Below are 6,178 nucleotides of genomic sequence, written 5' to 3'. Positions count from 1 at the left end.
TTTCTTTTCTTTTACCATAATGAATTGATAACTCGATGGAGTAATTTGGGCAAGGCCTAAAATCAAATCTAACTAGGTGTCCACGGTTGTTTGGGCTTGTTTTGCATCTTGCTTTTCCTTAGAAAATTTGACGAATTCCCATTTTACCAATGGTAGGGATAAAGTTAGCTCCCCCTCCTTATGGAAGATGGGATTGTGAAACAAGCCCCCTACCTTTATGTATATGATTTGAACAATAAATTTCATTTTTTTTATACAATTCAAAACAAAATTATAAGGGTGGCAGTGGGGTGCTCATTCACCTTTGGAGGAAAATTTGAAATTTTCTATTCATGGAGATTAGACAGAGCTACTAATAACTAGGTTGAATCCTATGCCCTTCTCCCATGAACTAATATAGCAATTTCCTTACATCTCCATAAATTTATCATTATTAGGGACTCCAAAAATATAATTAAGCACTTGAAGTTTGGATCTTCCCCCCATATCCTAAACTTCATTTTATTTTCCAAAGAATTAGTTAAGGATTGAGCTCCATCCTATATGTCTAAACTTTTGATGTCCTAAGGAGTAATAACCCCATACCCAACTCTCTACCTGGAGATCATAAGGAACCATACATACTAATGAATGAGTAAGTTTCGACCCATTTCTTGACATAATGATGACAATTGTTGCATCACTGTATATCACTTGGTGGCATTTGGGGTCCTTTCAAAGTTCGACCACCATGAAACACAAGAACCCTTTTAATTGAAGCAATCATTAAACTAACTTACTTGTCTCATCTCCTCGTTGTGGTAGTCATGGCTTTGTACAATCTACATCATGGAAATTTATGGTATTTGTTGATGGTTCTGGGACAAGGGTGTCTCCACACAATATGGATTTTCTCTATGGCTCCCTATCCTCTTAGTCATTGAGTCCATGCATTAGAGGATTGGATCCTAGATTGCTTGTCTTGTGTAATGTGGTTTATGGTTTTGCACATTCCTTCTGGTTAGTGAAAAGATCCTTGGGCTTCTCCAAGCAATGTCATTGACCTTTAGGAAAGTTTAGCATAGCTTCAAATAAACCACCAACAATTGGCATCACAATTGGACACAACTATGGACATTCTAATAGAACACCAAAAGCAAATTCATCAAGCAAAGGTTGAAATTTGGTGTCTATAGGTCCAAATTGAAGAGCTACAACAAACAGATGCTCAGGGTACTCTATCTCCCTCTCCCTCATTAAACTTTATTAGTTCATTAGTATTTATTCTTTTAGATTTGAATAGGAAAGCTCCATCTCTAGGGCCCATAACTTCTGTAGGTCAGGCTAATGTTTCTCCTCCAGCTTAGTTTAGTATGTAAGACAAGTTTTGTTGTGCCGAGAGGTTCTCTCCAGCCCAATATAGAAGAGATCTTGTACTGCTATGTAAAAATTTTGACTCGGTCAAATTACCAGTGGTTTTCAGACTCCAGGTTTGGACAATGCATGTTTTTTCCCATGGTATTCTTCTCTAATGTAGCCTATTTAAAGGCATAACATTAACATATAAATGACATATAAAATAACATACCAACCTAGATCCATCTTAACTCCAGATCTATCAAGCACCGAGAGGGATCAAATCTCTCGAGTTGCAAACCTTTCCTCAAGTTTTGCACAAAAAAAAGAGGTTTGCACCTTAAGAGATTTGACCCCTCTCGATGCTTGGTAGATATCGAGTTAAGATGGATATAGGCCAGTTTTCCTAGCTAGATGTAATTTTGCTTATCTACAATCATTGTTGACTTAATTTTGGTCCAACTATGCAAGCTATTTTCCACCAAAAAAGAAGCCAAAAAACAAAACTGTAATTTCCATTCAGTTGAAAAATGATTCAAAATTACTTTTTGCATATACACCCTTAGGTGTATTCCAAAATAAAATTTTGAGTACCACTATTGTAAGCCGGTAAGCTTCTGCTTGTTGTTTTTCCCTGGCTTTGCCTTTAGATATCCAGAAATAGTTGCATAGATTGCGGCTACAACAAAAAATGGTGAAAAAAGAGATAATTGTTTTACCATTCTTACAATAAAACAACAATATGGATTGTAAGATTATGTGAATTTTAGATATGAAAAGATCATGCAAAAATATCAAATCTTTTCCGCCTAAACAATCTAATCTATGTATGGCATACAATAGTACTCATACACATATTTTTCATGCTGCTCCTGGATGTCCCAGAGACCTTGATCCATAGTCAAGCCTACTTTAGAAAGCCTATTAGCAAGTGCATTTTGCTCCTTGTAAATATGTGAACATGCAAAAAAAAAGAGTACGAGTCTTTAATCCTCCATAATTCTTCCAAGATGGGAACCAATATAAGGTTTTTGCATGCTTATGATTTTTTAAGACAACTTATTGTGAGCATTGGATCCCCATACTATATAAGTTGTTTGTCAACTCCTTATTATAAATATAAACTTGTGACACTGTTGTGCATTAGACTTAGGTTTCTATCAATAAAAATGTCTTTTCCGATGTCTACAAGGTGGATAGACAATGATCACGTGCTTTGTTAAAGCACTCCTTGATGTGAAGTTACGGTTCAATTCCCCAACCCGATCAAGACGATATAATGGACACGATGAAGATGTAATCCTGGCAAGCTTACAAAAAAATCATTTCCCCATTATAACAAAAAAAAATAAAAATTAATAATTAAATACCCCTTATTTTATATTAAATAATCTTTTTCATTATATCTAAATTTGTAATCTAAACACTTAAATTGTTTTTCAACCTTAATAACTAAAATAAAATTTAAAAGTTTAATGCTAATCATTTTAAAATTTCATATATACATATATATTTTAAATAAATATTAATATTACGTTATTCAAATGCTAAAAAATATTTAAAAAACACTAATTCCATTTAACAAACTTACTTCACAAACTTTTGTAAAATCAAATAAAGAAAAATTCAAAATAATTAAACATTTAAAGTTCTTCACTAAGTTATTTTAAGATTCGAGGACCTTCCCTACCGACAACCTCTTTTGTATTTATATACGAAAGGAAAATCTTAGGACATTTCCACCCCGCGCAATTCATGCGCCCGTCAATCGACGAGAATGCAAATTCCCGTCAAGAGACGGGCCTTGACTTATAACGTACAAGACCCGTTGAGAATTCATTATGAAAGCCCTCGAAGGTTTGTCGTCGTTATTAATTTTGCGGTGTTTTCCTAGCCTCGCAGCAGTTTGGCGATTCTGGGGCCATGCGATGAAACCTTCATCTCAGATCTTCGGAATGGGATCGGATTCAAGGGTTTCTGCAATGGCGATCCTCTTATTTTCGATGGCGTTTCTGATGGGGTTCTTGCCTTTTTGTTCAGCTGAGATCCGGCACTCGGAGATCAGATCCGACGACCGGTCGATCATCCCTTTCGACGAATTCGGATTCACGCACAAAGGCCGCTTGGAAATCCATATGAAAGACCTCTCCTACAAGAACTTGAAGGGGGAGAAGATCGACCCCGCTTACATGGGGTTCTTCCTGAGCACCAGAGATGCCTGGGCTCACGTTCTGCAAGATCTGGAGCACGGCGAAATCCACTGTGTACTCGAGAGTAAGCTCATCGTACACCTCTTTACATTCAAGGATGTGGATAATTTGACTTCCTATGACAAAACCTTCCAAGAATTCGAGGCAAATCAGTATACTCTGGTCTTTGTCAATTGTATCCCCGATGTTGTGGTTTCAATGGATGTAAAGACTGTTATGTATAATCTCGAGGGATTCGGTGATAGCACCAGGGATTATCTTTCAGCCGGTGAAACCCTTCTGCCGAAGCTCTATTTTACGCTGTTTTTGATATATATTGTGCTGGCTGGGGTTTGGATCTACGTGGTTGTTAGAAACCGCCTGACGGCCTACCGGATCCATGTATTTATGGCCGCACTCGTCTGCCTGAAAGCCTTTAATCTCATCTGCGAGGCAGAGGACAAGTCTTTCATTAAGAGGACCGGAACAACCCATGGATGGGATGTTCTGTTTTATATTTTCAGTTTTTTGAAGGGAATTATGCTTTTTACCCTGATTGTTTTAATTGGCACTGGCTGGTCCTTCTTGAAACCCTATTTGCAAGGCAAGGAGAAGAAAGTTCTCATGGTTGTCATTCCCTTGCAAGTTTTAGCCAATATTGCAACTGTGGTGATCGATGAGACCGGGCCGTATGCCAAGGATTGGCTTGCCTGGAAGCAGATGTTTCTGTTAGTTGACGTGATCTGTTGTTGTGCTGTCTTGTTCCCCATTGTCTGGTCTATAAAGAATCTGCGGCAAGCTGCGCATACTGATGGCAAAGCAGCGGTGAATCTGATGAAGTTGACTCTGTTCAGGCAGTATTATATTGTGGTGGTCTGCTATATTTACTTCACTCGCGTTGTAGTTTACGCTCTGATCACCATAACTGCTTACAAGTATGCCTGGACTAGTGTAATGGCTGGAGAATTGGCAACCCTTGCGTTCTACGTGTTCACTGGTTACAAGTTCCGTCCGATTGGGCACAATCCTTATTTTGTGATCGACGATGATGAAGAGGAGGCTGCGTCCCAGACGTTGAAGCTGGAAGACGACTTTGAGTTGTAAGACAGAAGGGGATCTACTGGATCCCTTGGGTTTGTGGATTAGGTATCAGATGGTGATAGCATTTTGGGTACTAGTTGCTGTTATGTTGGAAAAAAATTGGAATTAATCATGGCACAGAGGGATTAACAGTGAGGGGTCAATCTGCTTTAAATGAAACTTGAACCTCTAGGTCTTGTTTCTGTACTGTATTAATAGATCTCCAGGTACATTTCAATAGGCCAATTTATTCTGTATTGTTTTTTTTGCTTGTTATTTTTGTAATCGGAAAGGTTCCTCTTTGGTACGAAAGGCTGAATCAAAAGTAACTGTGGCCTTATAAGTTAGTTTGAAGTTGGTTTGTTTGTATCAATGTAAGGAGTTTTGTGCCATTCATAATATAAAATAAAATTCTTTGAAACCGAACCTTTGTTGAACTTGTTTCTTTGTAGTTCGGGTAAATTGTATACTTGTTGCTGTTCATGTGGTTGTCAGATTATTTCATTAATTATTATTTCTTAAACCCTTCATCCATCCATGCGTGAGCAATTGTGTAGTTGCACCAAGAGAAGCAAGGGGCTCTACAGCTTGTGTGTAACGCTAAACAAGGTTGACAAATTTATTACTGTAGATCCTTCTTAATCACAGATCTAATTTATTACTGTATATCCTTCTTAATCACAGATCTAATTTATTACTGTAGATCCTTCTTAATCACAGATCTATTGGATCTATTAGGCATTACTAGGTTTGCACATGGAATCTTTTGATCCCTTTTTGTGTTTAATGTAACCCAGTTGAGATGGATCTATGCTAGTTGATATGTGTTTTTCCAGGGTGGTGAGTTAGAACAGTGCTGTGCTCATATGTTATGTGCTATTTGGCTTTAAACCCAACGGATGTTTCCTTCTATTCATTTATTACATCCATAGTAAGCTCATTGATGTAGGCTACCCTGACTCTTGGGGATTCAAATTGGGCACCTATTGGCACTGAATTTGCCCAACGCCCAACGACATTTCTGACAACTGGTTGAGCTAACCCCTTGGGCTAATACTACACTGCTTATCACTTAGCCTACCTTTTGTAACTTTATTATTCAAGGTGAAAAAAGTTACTTTTGGTTGTGCTTCTGAGCGCCTTTTCAGATAGTCAAAACCTGTCCATTCTTTTCAAAGAAGGAAATCGTATTCATCAGCCCTTAAAGCTAGCAGCTAGAGGCATACATACTCCAAGCAATCTTGAGTAAAGGGCTGATCCCTTTCTTGGTGCAATGAGAGTAAAAAAAGAATAGTGCACCAATTACACCACCACACAGCCTCTATTTGGTCTTTTAGCTAGCATAGCCTAACTTGGCTGTGTATTTACACCAGTAGGGTTTTTTGACAAGGAGTTATAACCTATGACCAGGAGCTGCTGCATCTGCCAGAGAGAATCTTGTTATCTAAGTGAGGTAATGCTTCTCATCATCTGTGCCTACATTCACAACGTGCCCATGTGTTAATTCCTAATATAAAGCCTCTTTCATTACCAATTTTCCAACATACCCACTTTCCAACAATAGAGAAGAGCAG

At 38.0% G+C, this 6,178-nt stretch overlaps 1 pseudogene; it reads left to right on the top strand.

Moving 5' to 3' along the window:
- Positions 1–3,090: 3,090 nt before the first annotated feature.
- Positions 3,091–5,030, top strand: LOC149221583 (protein CANDIDATE G PROTEIN-COUPLED RECEPTOR 7 pseudogene; annotated as a pseudogene).
- Positions 5,031–6,178: the final 1,148 nt, after the last annotated feature.

Source organism: Pinus tabuliformis, chromosome Q (assembly GCF_031772625.1).
Source record: "Pinus tabuliformis cultivar Carrire ecotype Pingquan chromosome Q, CPIR1, whole genome shotgun sequence".
NCBI lineage: Eukaryota > Viridiplantae > Streptophyta > Pinopsida > Pinales > Pinaceae > Pinus > Pinus tabuliformis.
Note: the sequence above shows the minus strand (reverse complement) of the source record. Positions and strands in the feature narration are given on the sequence as shown.